This window comes from Natator depressus, chromosome 9 (assembly GCF_965152275.1).
Source record: "Natator depressus isolate rNatDep1 chromosome 9, rNatDep2.hap1, whole genome shotgun sequence".
Classification (NCBI taxonomy): Eukaryota; Metazoa; Chordata; order Testudines; family Cheloniidae; genus Natator; species Natator depressus.
In genome coordinates this window covers 94,661,905-94,682,027 of record NC_134242.1, presented here as the reverse complement: position 1 = coordinate 94,682,027, position 20,123 = coordinate 94,661,905, and positions in this window count along the sequence as shown.

Here is a 20,123-nt window from a genome sequence, read left to right as displayed (position 1 = left end):
CTCTCTCAGACATAGGGGAACTCTTCCTAGACGAGATGCTAATACCTCTGCATGGAGACTTTACCTCCTCTGGGTGTTACATCACCCTCACACAACTTACTTCTCCGTCCCTTTGGTGCAATCTTTGGTTACCAAGGTCCTAAATGTGAATAAGGGAGGGATGGGCCCTGACCACAGAGCTCTTGTATGCACGGTGCCAAATCAGACTGGGCTTCCAGGACACATTCTCTGTCCCCCCACCCCTCCACACACTCCCTTTTCAACTTTTTCTTTTTTATAAGTGTGCGTGTGGGGTTGGGGGGGGGAGTAATTCAGTCACACACAGACCAATCCTGCTGCTATTGAAGTCTTTGGAAAAACTCCTGTTGACTTTAATGGGGGCAGTATCAGACCCTAAATATGTGTTACTGATATAATGTTATAAGGCAATAAAAATGGACAAAAGCTAATCAATATCAAATGTAATTCAATTATTTCTCATTAACTTTGGTCCTCCGTTAACATCAATAGGCGGAACAAAGAGTCTTTATGTTGGTGCCACAACTTAACAATGACTAAATATGGGGCCCAATTCTGCAGCATGTTCAGGCCCTTTTGTGCTAGTGAAGTAGCCAGTTTAGCTGGCGACTGAGGGATTCCTCTCCCTTGGCTGGCAGAGTCCTGGGAGTAGGCCTTAAGCCATCCCACTCTGGGCTGCTGACATAGGGGACCTGGCTGGGAATGTACCCAGGCACTCCTGTGATCCCTGGATGCCATAAGGGCCCCTTCCGACTGTTGGCAGCCATCTTAAGTCTGTTCTACTCTAGGCTGGAGACTGATCTGGTGCCAGGACATGCTGAGCACTCCTTGGCCACACCCAGCCATCTGTCCCATGAACCTTTGTTTGAAAGTGTGAAATTATATCATCTTTATTATGTATTTGAAACCCCAACAGCAATCAGGGCTGCATTGTGCTGGACACTCTTCAAACAAATAATAAGGGACATCCTCTGCCCCAAGGAGCGTACATAGGCATGAGAGAGAAAATTCGGGAGGATGCAGAGTCAACAGATGAGTGCTAGAGCCAGGAACAGAACCCAGTACAATTCCCCATTCATGAGAGCACCAGCTCATAGAAAACTGAAGAGACACATTTCAAGTTCTGGGGGGAAAAAACTAACCACCGACCGTGGAAAAGCTTGCAATATGAAATCCCTGAAGAGTAAGGAAAAAAAGCGAAATGTATGTCTGCCAACTAGCCTTAAAGGTTGTCAGCAGATTAAGGTGAGTGTTTTCAAATGGAATCAAGTGTCTTGTAGCATGTCAAACAAATGGTTGTACATCTCTTGTATAAACAGTAAGGCAGAAAAGCTAAGTCTAACTTTCCTAGGGTCTATTCAGAGTCTCTCACGTACCGTATCTGCAGCTGTTGAAAACGGAGCCAAATTAACAGGCAGATGAAGATCTCGACAAGTAGAACTCACATAGTGTAAAAGCAGAAATAACAAGCGCGTAGAGTAAACCAGGAGCATTTGCCTTCCAGCTCTTCCCTGGACCTATTTTAAAAGGCTGTGCTATACGTGGCATTTCCCACGGCAAAAGACACTAACGTTTGTGGGATGTTTTAACAGCTTGTCGTTATCCAAGAAATGTTGCCAGCTCATCACATACCCCGAAACCAGCAGAAACATAGGGTTCAGTTACAAAAGGCAATGAGGCATCAGTTCTGTAACTGTCTCAGTTTTCTGCTAAACATGTCACAAGCTTTGTCCATTGTCAGATCCTGCACTAAAGCATCCAGAAAAATGTCTACCAATTATATAGAAACATAGGAGAACCCCCTGCCCCGCCCACACAACCCCAATCCCACGCACATTCCACACTCTGGAGAGAAATGTCTAATGCAGCCTTTCTCCTTGTCAATTTTTAATTCTGACAATGTTATTTTAGGGTTACTGGTGAAATTTTGTATGAAAGAGGGTATTGATTCACTCATCACAAAGAATTACATGAACTCTGCATACAGATTTAAGAAAAATAAACCATGTTGCAAGTTAAGTTCTGGACCTTTCAGACTTGAGGAGATCCCTTGTATACCTAAATCCAGGAGAGAATGCATTGGAAACTCCCTTTTACAGAATTAGGAGCACCATTATGAAAACACACCCTGTAATGCAAAGAAGCTGGGACTGGATGATGGATCACTCGATAAATTGCCCTGTTCTGTTCGCTCCTGCTGAAGCGTCTGGCATTGGCCACTATTGGAAGACAGGATACTGGGCTAGATGGACCATAGGTTCGACCAGCTATGGCTGTTGTTATGACTTTGCAGAACACAGTTTGTAATAAGATTAATGAGTGGGTATGTTCAGCAGCTATGGACATAAACTTTGAAAAAGCCTTTTCATCTTCTTTGAAAAACTCTGCTATAAGAACGAGACTCACCGACACTGATACCCTCTTCTACCCAATAAACCCTACAAAAAAGGGAGATTAATAGAATCTAAAAAAAATCCCGACTCCAAGAAGAGTTTTTACCCCAAAAGGGGAGAAGTGCCCGAGACTCCATGAAATCCACTAGGGACTTTGATATTTTTCATGAAAAGACACCAGATACAATAGCGATGGGCAGCAGGATAAAACACTGAGATAAATAGGTAGACAGACAGCTGAAGCTTGAGTTAAAAAAAAAAGGTGTTTTATTGCCTTTTGGGAATAGTCAAACTAAAGGTTCATTGCCTTTACCTTTTTGTGTAAATCACTTCCTTTTCCCGGGGTGTTAAACTTTAAAATGCATGGTAGCGTTCTCAGCAATATTCAGCCGGTGGTAGGATTAAAGGTGAAGTCAGTCACAGAGGGGCAGCCTACTGCTGCTTCACCAGTGCTGTGGCTCTAATCTCTCTCCGAGAGACTAAAGATCATAACTGATTTACTTCTCTTCCCTGGGGAACAATTTTCAGTAGCCTGAAGCAATCAGGAGACAGACTGAATTGGCTTTGATACCCATCTGCCCTGGGGGGAAAGAGACCATGAAAAGTTGCTAGGTTGTTGCTTCATCATATTTGTAATTAAATAAAACTATGACAAATCTGACAGGCAGATTTTCCAATGATACCAGTTGGATGTGTTTTAAAACTCTTCCCATTTACTGTAATTGACATACAATGGTGATTCCCAAACAGGGAGGAAGGATATTTTTCAAAATAAAATCAATGATCTGTTCTCTGTAAGAGGAATTTATCAGTAACCCATTAATCAAACACCTTTAATTTCCCCACTAATCAAAGGAGGTGAAGATTATCTTTTAAAAGATGTTGTTTTGCAGCATTGGGTAAACAGGGTTTGGTCTGATTATCTTTTCCCTTAATTGTGGATCCTTCTAGCCTAAGATTTCAGGAACTCTTAGCACCCAATATCAACTTTTTTTGCTGAAATGGTTTTAATATAAATGAAAAAACATTTAAATGTAAAATTTAAAAGTATGCAGATTATCGCGGAAGGAGAGTGTGGGACATTGAATTGATTTTAAAATACATTATTAATAAGAAGATATTATAAATCCATGCAGGTTAGTTAGTAAGTTTTATGTTATACCCAAAGGAGGTGGCAAATTTTGCTTTGATCTCAATTTATTGCAGTCCCAGTGAACTTAATAGAGTTGCATAAGGTATCAATCAGGACAGAATCTTCACCTAAAAGTCAGTACAATTTTCCTTTTAAACTTTGTGTTTTCTAAAGGCCTCAGGGCTCTTGGTTGCTCTTAGTACAGTGATTTCAAAGGTGTCCTTCCCTTCTTCGCAAAATATCCTGACATAAAGCACTGTTATATGGTTTTATATAAAAGACTAGACAGCTCATTTCTGGTCCCGTGCTATACTGTGTTAGGACCAACAGAAAACTTTTTGTGGTACATATGCTTAGACAATAACTCGTCTCTTTGTTATCGCCTTTCACATACCAATGTGGGAAGTTTAACATTGAAATTCCAGGCATGGTGGTTGTTTTTTTTCCTTTTCGAAATAACCTATGTTTTTGTTGTCCGGTTATGTCACCAGAGGATGACATCTGACATCCTCAGAGAAAGAGGCTCAATTGAAGGAAAAAACTTCTACTGCTCCTACTAAGCACCTAACATTTTCAAAGCAAGGTTCAAACATTCCAGAGGTGTAGAGCAGGGTTGTTTATCCCCATTTTACAGACGGAAAAACTGAGACACTGAGATTAACAGCTACATTTTCAAACACAGCCATTGATTTTGATGCCTAACTTGAGACATCTTGGGCTTCATTTTCAGAGGTGCTGAGCACTGCTCACAGCTCCTATTATTTCAACCAGATTTGCGGGTGCTCAGCACCTCTGAAAATATGAGCACCTGAAATCAATGTCCTAATATGAGCATCTGAAATCAGTGATTACTTTGGCAATGCAGGTCTCCTTGCGCCTATAAATAGCTTAATCCTTTGTCACACCCACCATCAGCAGCAAGAAACTGAGTTATGTTTGTCATTGGCATAAGAGATGGCAGAAATACTTCCAGTTCATTGGCCCAGATTCCCTGGTGCACTCAGTCACAGCATGGGGCACAAAGGAGATCATTATGGCTTTCTGATTCTGAAATCCAAGCTTCAGTTTAGAGCAGCCCCGGGGCATCTGAGCATCTACATAAAGCACATTTACACACACTGCTGATTGTTGGAGATGCTGCCAGACACCAGCTAGTCTGTGCTGCATAGTTTTTTAAGTGGTCACAAGTTACAAAAATATTAGTGCAAGATACACAAAAGTCTTTCCCTAGTTCTGCAAACAAAGATCTGCCTCTCTCCACAAATCAGTTGCCTGGAATTAGTAGATTTCCTGATTTTGAAGTCCAAGCTTCAGTTTACAGCAGCCTGGAGCATCCAAATATCTACGTGCAGCAGATTTGCAAATGCTGGTAATTGCTGGAGATGCTGACATGCGTGATTAAGAACAGTCTAACTGCCTAACAGGGACTCTCTTAAAAATGCACTTCAGGCTAATATTTCTGATATAGAAAGTCATGTCGTAAAAGAACATCTACTGTGTTATTTTATACTGAGACGTGAGCGGTCGTAATAAATTCCAAAGCTTTTTAAATCAGGCTTCCTAACTAATGTTTCTTATATTAAAATAGCAATTTTTAATTCCTGATTTTTCCTATTTCTCATCTGCACCTGCTTTTATTGAGATAGCCACAGGCTGTAATAGGACGGCCATGGTGTGTCAAGCCTCTCTGTACAAAGGAAGGTCTGTCTAAGCCGGCTACTCATCCACATGACATGATAGCTCCCCTTTCCTCCTTAGCCTTACTTTCCCAGAGCGGTGACAGAAACCACATTGCAGGACTGTCAAGATCCAGAAAACTGATTGCTAAATGCTAATTACCTTGATTATGTTTCCCATCCTAAATGGAGACACAGGCTCCAAGTTCCCAGCTCCTCTCTAGCTCGTTAAATCAACACATGGAGCTTAAAACATACCTGCTATTCTTAGAGCCCATCCTTGAGGTCCTGACTCAAAATTATGGGATTTTTGCCTGAGTGCAGAATTGTGCCCTTGATCAGTTCTTAAAACTCACAAAGAAGTTTTCCACTGGCTTGAAAACAGCAGTCTGAAGCCTTTCCTGCTCTATTTGATGAAGAGTATTTTAACATAGGTGATCTTGTTTCTTCAGCAGAAATGGCAATAATCACTTTGACTGAAAAATGTCAAACCAGACTTTACTAAGTACTAATGTATCATATTGTAGGGAACAATTCTGCTCTGGCAAGGCAATGGGTTTGGGGCCAGTTAAGGGCTCTCAGCAGTACAAGATCCAGCACCATATGATCCAAAAGATCTTTGTCTTCTCTAGCGTCCAAGGACCAAGCTCTGCTCTCATTTCTTCTGGATTTACACCATCATAATAACTCCATTATGGAGCATAATAACTCCATAAGTCTATGGAGGCAGCATTGCCTCGTGGGTAGTGCACTAGGCTTCCTGAGGTCTACTCCCAGCTCTGCCACTGGCCTGCTGGGTGACCTTGGCCTAGTCACAGCGCCTCCTTGCCTCAGTTTCCCCATCTGTAAAAATAGGGATAATGACACCTACCACCTTTGTGAAGCGCTTTGAGAGCTACTGGTGACAATGCTAAGTAAGAATCAGGCATGCTTATTTGGTAGCTGATACTCTGTTAACCCTTGATTTGCACTTAGGTTAAATCAAGAATAATCAAATGTATTTTTGTTTGTAGACAAAATTAGTTCTAATATTGGTTTCTGCCATGCACCACTGGGAGGACAAATTCTGCCTTCCCTGTAGGGTGACTGGATGTCCCAATTTTACAGGGACAGTCCTGATATTTGGGGCTTTGTTTTATATAGGTGCCCATTACCCCCAACCCTCGTCCCGATTTTTCACACTTGCTGTCTGGTCACCCTGACTCCCTCACTCTGTGTAACCCTTTTGATTTTAAAGGGACAGCCGTTTTAACTCTTTTTTTCCCCTGAACTCTCCTTTTTAAAATTAAATATCTTTGCTTCTAATGCAACAAAGGGCTTTCTAGTTCGCTGGCAATGAATAAGCCATACTACAGAGGTGGGCTTTTTGTGTGGGGAAGGGAGTAATTTTTATCTAGTTCTGTTACTTAGCTGATTTTTGAAGAAGGAAAATTATTATTATTTTTACAGAGAAGAATAAAAAATTATCACCACAAAATGCTCTAATTTCCTTTTCCTTTAAACTCATTTTTCTAAAGAAGATAAAGAACAATTTTTAAAAGCCCTATTACATTGCAGAACATGTAATTCTATCGCTTCCCTTCTGTTGTTACCTATTACTCACCAGGTGAAAGCAAAATGATTTCACAGCCCCCAGTCTATCATTAACCCACTTAGGAAAGGAGCCCAGAGGGTAAAAACACCAGTTGCCAGTCTACACTGGACCTCTCCCACTGCAAGCACTGGTGCTGTATCAACAAGGGTAGAATCTTAGAAATTCTTCAGTGCAGACAGGGCCTAGCAGAGCTGGCAACACTCTGTCTGCAAGGCAAGATCTTTGCTACAAGCTTACTTTCCATAGGTTTGCAGAGAAGGACATTTTGGTGTTGCTGGGAGGACTAATTTATTATGAGCGATAGGCCCCAACAAAAACTGGAAAGGGGTGTGGGTGTTGAAATCTGGACGTAGATCTGGATCCCAAAATCTGGATTTTGTCAATAGCCCCGCCTTTTAAACGGCTCTGAACACCCCCACACTTTGGGATGTAAGGAATCTGGATCTGGATCTTGCAGTCTAAGGGCTGAGCCCCCTGAGGCAAAGGCTGTATCTACTTAGGGCTATTTCAGCATTAACTAGCAACAGCTCTCCTGCAGTGCTACAACAGCAAGAGTCAGGCGGCAGAGATGATGCGAAGGGGGCTGGGGGGGCGCTACATAAGATGAATATTTACTAAAGTAAAAATTTTTTTCCCTCACGAGATAAGATGTCAAGAAACACTGTAAATGCCAGAGGTTTGTTAGTGAGAAATCATTAGTTTTATAGTAGTGCTTTGGCATCAGAGCATGTAATACTGCTTATTTTCTTAGTGGGATAGAAACACAAGAGTCTGTGTATAAACATCTGTGTATTTCTATATTTTCTGTCTATGCTATGTACCTATAATTTATTAATACCAAAAACTAATGATCCACCTCGGAAAGATAAAACAGGGAGATAAGAAAGTTGTCATGTTCTTTTTACCTGCTGCCAAAAGGTAGGGACCACCTGTCGGCTTGAATTTCCCTTGCAAATTTCCTGGAGCTGCAATACTGAGACTGCACTGTTGGTGCCGGCTTTCTCTCTGATTAGCCATCATTTGGGACCACTGTTCAACTGATGGAGCAAATGACTGCAATGAGCCGGCATTTTCCACCTCCCTAGAAGACAGCTCCTTAGAATAATCTCCCAATGCAACAGAAATGCAGTTTATTTCTCCCCCTCCCCGCCACTGAAGAACAGAAGAATTTGTAACACTGGGTTTTATTTCACATCACGTCCAGGGAGGAGGACATAGTATTGCTGGAGGATCTGGGGAAAAGATTAGAAATGGGCCAAGTTAGGTGGCCTGGATCAAGAATCTGTTTTTTCAGTGTGTGTTAGAAATGTCCTACTATTATTGGGACAGGGTTTTGTTGCTGGGTTTTTTGGTGCCACACTCTAAAGCCCGGCCCAACGGAAGAATAGCAGACATGAAGGACCGATGGTCAGATCAAATATGGCACAGCCTTTGTTCCTGCATTTTCTAGAGATAGCAACATTTTCAGTGGTGGATAAAGCGATACCCACATATCCAGTCAGTAAGGCCCTGGGTGAAGTTGGGTCAAGGAGTGCTTTATAGAGATGAGGTTACTACGGTGATTACGGGGTGCTATATGGATGTGAGGGTAATTACAAACCAACAGCAGCTGCCCTCTCTTTTCCCTCTCTCTCTGAAACCCTGGGAAGCTACCGGTTCAGAATGCCATTGCCTGTAATGGGCTGGGACCCAGGCACCACCTGGCCACCACTCTGGAAGAGCTCTTGGGTATGCCAGGCAACCAGGCCTGCTGTTGTTCCTCACTTGATATCATGCCCTCCTCTTGATTGATTTTCCTGATATAACCCTACCCCTTCTGCTCCTGACTTGTACACGTTCTTCAGTGTGCATCCCCTCTGAATCTGGCCCCAAGCCCTGCTAAAAGACACTGCGAAAGCCTGCCAAAGAGCTGGGAGTATTTTAACATTCTTCTCCTTTACCTGTTTTGTTTGCACAGGTGAGTCGCCCAGTCCTTGGAAAATGAGAAGAGAGAGCTTTCCGGGGGTGGGGGGGCTTTGCCAACTGTTTTGTTTAAGAGGAAGCAATTAAGCCTGAGCTTGAACTCACTGGAGTTGAGTCACTGAGGAAGTCACAATAGGTCTAATGAAACTAAACAAATATCAGGGTGAACTTTCAGTTCCTATTCAGGAGAAAGCTCTCAGAAACCGGCTGTCACAGGAGAGGAATTCTCACCATCTGGGTTACTCAGACAAATACACTGCCAGTGGGTATTAGGAATGCATCCCAATCTTCCATAAAGAAAAACAGATACAACTGAAATGCAGAGGGCCGAATTCTGCACTTGATTATGTCAACGGTCAGGGAAACTCATTTGATGCGCAGGACCTGCCCGAATTATTGCTTTCATTATTATTTCTTATTTGTATTGCTGTCGGGCTCAGGATCCCCAGGCACGGAGCAGGACCCAATTGTACAGACACAAAACCCCGAAGAACTTACAGGCTAAATGATTTCACTCACTTTTGTTATTTAAATGACAACGAAGTATGAGGATTCACCTTTAACAGCTACTCCTCACCATTTTCCCCCTTCCCTCTTCTATTTGGGCTTAAGGGCATTTAGATCAAATTTCACAGCAAGACCATCCTTCCACTGTATGGAAATGCTCCTAACATGTTGTTTATGCAGCTTCCTGCCCCTACATTTTTCTTTTAAATCCTTCTCCTACGTGGGGCCTAATCCCCGCTTTCATGGAAGTTAGCGGCAAACCTGGCCAACTGCAACGCTCAATGTCTTAGCTCGCTATGAGTGCTACAACCCAGTTAACAAGGGATTATAGGAGGAGTCAGGAAAGGTGGTTTCTCTTCCCAGCCTGCCATTGGACCTTGGGAAAGTCATGGTACCTCCCTGCCTCAGTTTCCCCCATTTTCACAAATGTGGATAATGATACTTCCTTCTTTGTAAAGACATATGGAGGAAAAGTGCTAGATATGAGCTAAATATCATTCAAGGAAGGAATAAAACCTGCTGACTTCAGTGAGAGCAGGATAAGGCCAGAGAGGTCAGAAGTTTATTAAACGTGTTCCATCACTAGATTATTGACCGAACATTACGCCCCTCGCTTGCTCTTCTCCATTCATTACAAATGGCTAACTCTCTTTACAATATGGACTAAGCACAAGTGAACATGTCTGGAATATGCAAAGGGTTATTTCTGTCGGACGTATACATGCTTTTTATAATCCCTCTCTTATTCAGCTTTTTTATTTTAATTTAGAAAACAATATGTTATTATTTAAGTCACAACATGCCACACAAAATAGCTACAGAACATGGTTGGGGGGAAAGGGCGACTCATATTTGTCTTGAAATTGCTCATACTAATTTTTGTCTGGTCTCATCAGTCACCTTTTCTTCCCAGTGTTTAACGACCACAGCAAGTCTGTTCAACCCACAAGTCTCTGCTTTGTCAGACCCAAGCTCAGTGTTTGCAAATACGCATTTGATTGACAAGCGAAAGAGCTACATCCTTCTCTAAAAAAATGTCCTTGTGCACTAAAAAACAAGCATGGTTTAGAAGTTTCTGATTTATGAGTTAAGTAGGATCAGCATCCATTTAAATCAAATCCCCATGGAAACTTGTATTTCAAACCATAAGCCTGAAAAAGAAAAGGCCAATGTCAGGTTACCAATGGGAAGACAATCTGAACATACACAGTCTACTGAAAATTTAACCCAGGAGGGAGGGGAAAGAATACATCGAAAGCTAAAACGGGCACAGGTTCTCTGACAATTTTATGAGAGAATCTATATCTTTTTATAAAAACAACGGGGAGTCCGGTGGCACCTTAAAGACTAACAGATTTTCACTCCGTGCATCTGAAGACGTGGGGTTTTACCCACGAAAGCTTATGCCCAAATAAATCTGTTACTCTTTAAGGTGCTACCTGACTCCTCGTTGTTTTTGTTGATACAGACTAACATGGCTACCCCTCATATATCTTTTTATAATTACCATATAATGAAAGTTAGCCAGGAAGAATGGATCTGCACGCACCAAAATGAACTATGGTATGTATATATTCTAAAGAAGTGAAAGATACTAGAAATTGTTAACTTTACAGTCTAAAAGCAGCGCTCTGGCTTTTGCTATTCAGGCAAATTCTTTAATTACTCCAGATATCTGATCTTAACATCCTTCAGGCTGGGCTCTTCCCTAACCCATATTGTGAATTGTACATATGTGGTCATAACAATTATCAGTATTTGACAGGTATTTAAGGAAATTGCCGACTGTTATTTAAAATGAGCTGTCACAAACAATTCAGGGCAAGACATGATGATTTGCTGAATTGTTACAATGCCAAACCAACGTGATTACATTATTTTGAGCAGCGAGCTATTTATTTTGGATTTAAAAACCACCCAATACAATTCTTGGACTCATGCTCATCTTATTTTTATAGGTTTCAGAGTAGCAGCCGTGTTAGTCTGTATCCGCAAAAAGAAAAGGAGGACTGACTTGTGGCACCTTAGAGCCAATTTATTTGAGCATAAGCTTTCGTGAGTGACAGCCACTGAATGCATCCGATGAAGTGAGCTGTAGCTCACGAAAGCTTATGCTCAAATAAATTGGTTAGTCTCTAAGGTGCCACAAGTCCTCCTTTTCTTTTTGCTTATTTTTATAGTACTATCACTTTCTTAGAGAAATAGGCTACACGACACCTTCACAATTCTGCTTCCCTGACTGGCACTCTTTATGCTGCACAGTGTAACAACACTTAAAAATAACGTTACTGCTATATTGAAGCGAGACATAAGAGATGGTGAACTCAAATATCAATGGCTTCTCCAAGGTCAGTGGCTGTTCTACACAATGTATTTCTTTACGCCCAAAGCATTGCGTATATAAAATGTGGAAAAACTACATTTCAAAAATGTTCCTGATATTCCACTCCCATTAACACTGGTGTAAATCTGGAGTGATTCCACTGAATTATCAGCATGAGCGCGCAAAATCTTACCCCATGTAATTTTTCCCCCCTGCAGATTTCAAACTTGTACTATGCTTGTCTCCATTCTAACAGTTCAAGTACTGTAATTTTCTAATCTTTCTCATTACTACCCAAACCAAGAAGAGTTAAAAACCACTGACGTACCGGCCAAAGATATCTGTTGCAATTGGGATGAGACTGCAGCCATTCAAATCCGATATCTATGAACGAAAGGTGAGATCATAATTGCCTTGCTCCCTTACTATAAACTGGTAATTACTGGTGCCTGTAATGGTCATCCGATATTCTTCGGTAATGTTAGAACATTAGTAAATGTCCTCTACTATTCCAGCCAACTATGTTCAAACAGGAAAAGTTAGGCAGCCATTTTTTTTTTAAATCTGACACCAAGCAGCCTAATTTACTATTAGTGTTGTATTATTTCTCTCTACAAATGAACTCCTACAGGATCCTTATCTGTTTAGCTTTTATCTTATTTCCAAAGTCTTCCAACAAGTTAGATTGCAATTACAAACTGGGCTCAGGATATTCAAATGACAAGCCTTTGATCTCTGAAGATGCATACGATGACCGTTGTAGATTTTTTTGTAGCATTAGAATGGTTAGTAAGAACAGTGACAGATCAGTTTTCAAGAGTTTGGTAGTAAAATTCAGAAGGAAGGGTGAGAAAAAAAAAAAGATATTCAAGGATTATGTTTTAGACAGAAAGAATATTTTAAGAGTAACTCCTCGTGCTGAAAGGTGTAGAATCATAGAAATGTAGGGCAGGAAGGGACCTTGAGAAGTCATCAAATCCAGCCCCCTATGCAGAGGCAGGACCAAGTAAACTTAGACCATCCCTGACAGGTGTTTGTCCAACCTGTTCTTAAAAACCTCCAATGATGGGGATTCCACAAGCTCCATTGGAAGCCTACTCTGGAGCTTAACTACTCTAAGAGTTAGAAAGTTTTTCTTAATATCTACCCTAAATCTCCCTTGCTTTGGAATAAGCCCATCACTTCTTGTCCTGCCTTCAGTGGACATGGAAAATTGATCACTGTCCTCTTTATAACAAGAACAGGAGTACTTGTGGCACCTTAGAGACTAACAAAGTACTCCTTTTCTTTTTGTGAATACAGACTAACACGGCTGCTACTCTGAAACCTCTTTTTAACAGACCTTAACATATTTGAAGACTGTTCTCAGGTCCCTTCTCAGACTTCTTTTCTCAAGACTAAACTTGCCCAGTTTTTTAATCTATCCTCAAAGGTCAGGTTTCTAAACCTTTTATCATTTTTGTTGCTCTCCTCTGGACTCTCTCCCATTTGTCCACCTCTATCCTAGAGTGGGGCACCTAGAATTAGACACAACGCTCCAGCTGAGGCCTCACCATTGCCAAGTAGAAAAGGACAGTTACCTCCTGTGTCTTACATACAACGCTCCTGTTAATACACCCCAGAATCATATTGGCCTTTTTCACAGCTGGATCGCATTGACGACTCATATTCAGTTTGTGACCCACTACAACTCCCAGATCATTTTCAGCAGTACTGCTGCCTAGCCAGTTGTTCCCAGCTATGCATATGCTTTTTCCTTCCTAAATGAAGTACTTTGCACTTGACTTTCCTGAATTTCAGCTTGTTGAATTCAGACTAATTCTTCAGTTTGTCAAGATTGGAGGTCAAGATTAGGATTTAAAACAAAGTGCTCAACCCCTCCTATCTTGGTATCATCTGAAATTTTATAAGCATACTTTGCACTCCATTATCCAAGTCATTAATGAAAATATTGACTAGTACCAGACCCAGGACTGACCCCTGCAGGATCCCATTCGATATGCCCTCCCACTGAGTGGTTTTGAGTGCTGTCTTTCAACCAGTTGTGCACTCACAACATAGTAATTTCATCTAGACTGCATTTCCCTAGTTTGCTTATGACAATGTTATGTGGGACTGTATCCAAAGCCTTCCTGAAATCAAGATATATCAGGTCTTTACACTTCTCCCCTATCAACTAGACAGAAATTAGGTTGGTCTGGCATGACTTTTTCTTGACTCATTCATACTGACTATTCCTTATAATTGGATTATGCTCTAGGTGCTTACAAATGGATTGTTTAATAATTTGTTCCAGTATCTTCCCAGTATTGCTGATAGGTCTTTAATTCCCAGGGTCCTCACTGTTCCCCTTTTTAAAGTCAGTTACACTGTTTGCTGAAGAAAGAAAGAAGCAATTTTAATAAAAGAGCAAATATGAGTTACCCTCCAATGTACTTTCTGATCTCTGGCCCCTGGTTCTTATGCAGCCACGTTAAAGCAAGAGTCTATCCTTTGCCAGGTTGCTCCTAGGGAATTGAGAAGCCCCTTCAGCCCAGGTCAGGATAGCCTGTGGACATACATTAGCGCTCCTCAGGTACAGACAGTGCAAGTTCTTGGGGCTTGGATTTATTGTTTTGCCACAGCCCTGGTGTTCAAACGTTGTTTCTCTTGTTTGGTGCCCACAGGGTCTGTTTTGAGCAGGTGGCTTTATGGACACAGCATCATTCACAGACTAGAAGGCCAACAACCTGCATTTTGACACACAACCCTCATCACCATTGCTTGCCAGTGACATCCTTCCAGTCAGACATGGGAGATCATGGTCATGCAGGGAGAGGGGAGCTCTCTAGACCCACAGCCATGGAGGGCTTTGAACGTTAGGCTAGAGCCCTTAGACTGAGCTCTGTATTAAATGAGGAGTCAGGCCAGAGTGTGGAGGTTTGAGCATTGGCCTGTTAAACCTTGGGTTGTGAGTTCAAGCCTTCAGGGGGCCATTTAGGGATCTGGGGCAAAAATTGGGGATTGGTCCTGCTTTGAGCATGCGGTTGGACTAGATGACCTCTGGAGGTCCCTTCCAACCCTGAGATTCTAATCAGGCTGATGTGCTCGTGGCACTGAGCGTTGCTAAGCAAGGTGGTTGCTGTGTTTTGTACCAAGGTTTTTGAGGATGTGTGGTGACATTCCCAGATACACTGAATGGCCAGGATGTTAGTAATGCATAGTTTACTCTAGCCCGGCCTGCGTCCAATAGAATGAGGCACAATCCTCCAAGTGGGTGTATTTTTCTGTCCTGGCTCACTAGCACTGAGGAGTCCCAAAGGAGCTGAAGGCTGCAAGTGGCTTATTCTGAAGGCAAATACCCTTGCTGATGGGGGGATGTTATGGAAGAAAATTCTTTGAAGCACTTCTCTCCTCCTCCCAGTATCAGCTCTGTCTTGCCAGGTGCCATTTCAGCTTGGCCCTGAGACAGTCAGGAGACAGCATGGTTTATGTTTGACGTAAAGAAGATGTAGAGCTGGTGTTGTTGCCGGCACTTTAGCCCATGTTGCTTCTCCAGCTCTTTCCTCAGCTTCATATGGGTGTTCGATAGCGAGGAGGAGAGGACTGAGCCTTGTGACTGCAGCTATAGCTGCAGGTGCTGTAGCGTTTCGAAGTGTAGACAAGCTCTTAGAAAGTGCAAAGACAAGCGTAGCAACGAGCTCGAAAAGGGAAGAATGGATTCGTGAGTCTACCTGGGCAGCAGTGGAAAAGAGAAGCGTGAAGTAAAACCTCATGAATGCTAAGCAAGGCACGGAGATAAGCAAGTAGCAAGAAGAATATAGAGCACTAGGCAGAGGTAAAAAGGAGCGCTAGGAGAGATTTAAAGGGTGCATATTGACAGAAAATGCTGAAACTCTGAAGATGCTAGCCAAAGAGGTGATTTTACAACTTTGTATAAGACAATCAAGCAGCTATCAGGAAACTCTAACAATACTGGCCGCCCCAGCACAGATGGAAAGGGAAAAATTCTTAGTGCTGCAGATGAGCAAAGGAAAAAGATGGGAAGAACATTTTCAGGCTGTTTTACATAGACCAAGGCCAAGCAAATTACTAGAAATATGTGATAAAGACCTACCTCTAAGCTTGATATTCATTTAGGAGATATTACAATGGAGGTAGTAAGAAAAGCCGTCAATAAACCCAAAAATGGAAAAGGAGTTTGGAGAGGATAACATTACTGGAGACATGTTTGAAGCAAGTGATGAAACAACCCCCTAGACTTTCCTTATGTTTTTGAATAGAATATGGAATGAAGAAAAGAACCCAACCTGATGGAAAAGAGGCCTTACAGTAAAATTGCCTAAGAAAGGTGACTTTACCAATGACAATAATTGGAGATGAATCACATTACTCTCAGTACCTGGGAAAATCACGTTCAACACCATTCAGGAACATACCAGGAAACTAACAGATCTCCAACTTAGAGAGGACCAAGTAGGTTTTAGACTACTGAGATCATGTGTAGACCATACTGTTGTTCTCAGATATTTTATGAAACAAGCAAAGAGTGCCCAGTGCCCTTTATGGATTTCCAGAAGGCTTTAGACAGCATACATAGAGACAGTCTCTGGGAAATTATGGCATACTGTGGAATATCAGCAATAATAATTCGAATAATCAAAGACCTATATGGTAATACTGAATGTACAGTCAGAGATGGTGACAACATCAGTCAATGGTTTGCAGTGACAGCTGGAGTAGGGCCATATTGTGTCCCCACTATTGTTTGCACTGGTCATTGACTTTGTCATGAGGACAGTAACCACGGAGGGCAACCGAGGAATTTTATGGACAAAATGATAAAGTACAATTGGATGACCTTGTTTTTGCTGATTTCACTGTCCTGCCCAGCTCAATACATCACTTACGGAAGAAAAGACCCAGCTTTTGGTGGACACAGCAAAACAAGCTGGTTCGTTTATCGACAAGGGGAAGATACTATATTGCTATCAAGGCTCCAAAGCAACCATCAGATAAATGGAGAAACACTAGAAGATCTGTTTCAGAGTAACAGCCGTGTTAGTCTGTATTCGCAAAAAGAAAAGGAGTACTTGTGGCACCTTAGAAACTAACCAATTTATTTGAGCATAAGCTTTCATGAGCTACAGCTCACTTCATCAGATGCATACTGTGGAAAGTGTAGAAGATCTTTTTATACACACAAAGCATGAAAAAATACCTCCCCCCACCCCACTCTCTATTACCTGGAGAGCAAGATGTGCAATAATGGCGACACCATGCTAGACATCAAGGGATGAATATCAAAAGCAGCAAACAACTTTCATAAACTTGAAAAGATTTGGAAAAATAGCATGATCAGCACTGATATGGGAATACGAATTTTTAACACCGGCATTTTGTCTGTCCTCCACTATGGAGCAGAGTCATGGAAATCCATAACAGCCATTGATAAGAAAATCAGCTCATTCCAAAATAAATGCCTGTGGAAGATTTTCAGAGTCCATTGGAAAGAGTTTATCACAACATCAGACATTCTAAGTAGTGCACACCAACTTAATGCATCACACATGGTAATTTTGGCCCACTTGATTAATAGACTTTTCAAGTCCAAAAGGAGCCATTTTGTTCATCTAGTCTGTGTGACTCCATAACATAAGACACAGAACCTCACCCAGTAACTCCTGCAGCAAGCCCATAACTTCTGGTTGAGCTACAGCATCGCTTTTAGAAACAAAAGATATCCAGGCTCGATTTAATAACTGCAAGTGACATAGAATCCACCACCTCCTTAGGTAAATTATTCCAGTGGTCAATTACCCTCATTGTTCAACACTTGTGTCCCGAATTTGTCCAGTCTCAGGATTTATGTGATCTGATTCAACTGTGACGCCAGCGAGACACTGAGCTGAACGAAAGATGGCCACGTTGGACCGTTTTGTTTTGGTCGTGCGATGAGCAAGGGTCATTTGCTTTAGCATTCCATCTGCTTTAATAAATGTTACAGGCACCATTAAAACCCCAACTGAACCCAAGCCTAGCTTTTAGTCACTAATCCACAGCAAGAGGGGTTGCAGAACCTATGTTACTCATACATCTACAAATTGCATTTTTGAATTTCTCAGTTGGTATGGTGAAACGCAGGAGGGCAAGAAGAGGAAAGAAATGCAGAAAAAGATAGGCACGCACTATTAACCCTGGGAAGATCCCAAGTAAAGGATTCTAGCCCGAGGCTGTACACTGGCAGCATGCAATGTTCACCAGAACAATAATCTATATTAGTACAAATTATAAAACTGGGGGGAAATTACTAGGTTAATCTGTTGTAAACTGATTTTGACCCTGAAGGTGATCTCAGGTACACAGCATAAGGGCACTTTAAACTGTTTTATGCAAAGCTTAAAAAAGACCCAGCAACAAACAAAGCGTTTTTTGTGTTTGCTAAACAAAGCATGAAAGAATAGTGACAAAAGTAGGAGGAGCCGAGTTTGTACAGACAAAGCCGGGGGGAGGAGCCCTTATGCAATGGAAATGCAGTTCAGTGGTCCTGAATTGATATGCTCATCCTTTAAACCCCTAGGGCTGGGAGATCACAGGGCCTGAAAGTCCATCAAAGAGCACTTCTCTGCATTGATCCAATCCAGAGCGGAAGGTTAGTGGGGGTTTGCGCTTCTCTAGGAGACTCTGCCTCAGAAGATAAGCAGCTTTTCTTCCTTGGAAATTAGGGAATCCCAAACTCAAGAAAGTGTTATTTCAGGAGTATCACACCAGTCTAACCTACATGGGCCTGTGAATTTAACAATTTTTTTTTTAAGATGGGGGGGGAAGTTGGGGGAACTGTGGAACATTAAACACTAAAAAGATGCTGATCATTGTTAATGCTTCAGTTGCTATTCCAAGACTTTTCAATTGCTAGTAATAAATGACTCGAGAGCATGCTAAACACGTCGCTGTGTACATTTGGATGCTCACACACTGTGACCGGTAACATCTTGTCTCGAAAAATCCCACTTATTTTTTAGATTACAGTGTACCCCGGCAAAGCTCAGTTAGACATAAGCAGACTAAGCCATTGCTTAAGGGGACCCCCTATTATCACTACGTGTTGGGTGGGGAAGTCCCCAAAATATTCCTGCGTAGGGCCCCCAATGGGCTAGCATCCACACTGGACCCCAAGAGACAATTCCATGTCAGCTCAGATTCTACTTTTTAAAAGCATTAATCTCTGTAAAAGTGAGAAATAACAAACCTGGGGAATCTGTGGTACTGACCGCTAAGATCTCGAGTGACTCTCAAACTAGGAGTAGGGCCAACTTTATTTCCAGTTGGCCAGCTCTACAGCCAGGGCCCCTGATTCTGCTCCACCTGGCTTTATACGAGTGTAATTCAACTTCCTGCAGTGCAGTTACACTGGTATAAAGCAGAAACAAGTGGGAGCAGAAGGAAGCAAAGTAACGTTATAGCTGGAAGTCGGGGGCTGCAAATTATTAAGCAGTGAGTCATGTGGCACTGGGAAAATGTTACCAGGGCTCTACAGGAAAATATGGCACCTTCCCCACAGAGTGCACAATCGACATCAATGAAGATTAAGAGGAAACTTTTAATTGCATGCATAGCATAGTTCCTGTTAACTGAAACCGACAGAACAAATCACAGTCCCATTTCCACACACTGAGGAGCCCTTAACAGGTAATAAAACGAGATACATTATCCTCATAAAGAAAAGGAGTACTTGTGGCACCTTAGAGACTAACAAATTTATTTAGTCTCTAAGGTGCCACAAGTCCTCCTTTTCTTTTTGCGAATACAGACTAACACGGCTGCTACTCTGAAACCTGTCATTATCCTCATAGTAAATAATACTTCAGAGATTACAAAGATTGCCCAGAAGAAGATTGAAATTAAGCTGGAGCAGTGTCATGATTGTGGTTATAAACAACCAGAGACACAGCAGCCACTGATTTGCCTGCAAATAGCTCCTCCTGTGAGCTTTAAACAACAAAACACACAAGGGGTGGGATTTAACCAGAGGACACAGCCTCTGTGTAACTCTGCAGCTGCTGAAGTTAAGGGGAAACTCCCACCAGGCCAAAGTTGTAAAAATCCTCCCTTTAAATTTAAAGACTTTGCTCTACCCTTGTTCCAGCAGCCCAGTGGGAGGGGGAGTTAAATGATAAGCACTGGATGTATTTTTCTATATAAAAATGAATTGGTATTAAAATAATTCTTTAACTTTTCAAAGACAAAAAGAAAAGGAGGACTCGTGGCACCTTAGAGACTAACAAATGTATTTGAGCATAAGCTTTCGTGAGCTACCGCTCACTTCATCGGATGCATTCAGTGGAAAATACAGTGGGGAGATTTATATACATAGAGAACATGAAACAATGTATATAAATCTCCCCACTGTATTTTCCACTGAATGCATCCGATGAAGTGAGCGGTAGCTCACGAAAGCTTATGCTCAAATAAATTTGTTAGTCTCTGAGGTGCCACGAGTCCTCCTTTTCTTTTTGCGAATACAGATTAACACAGCTGC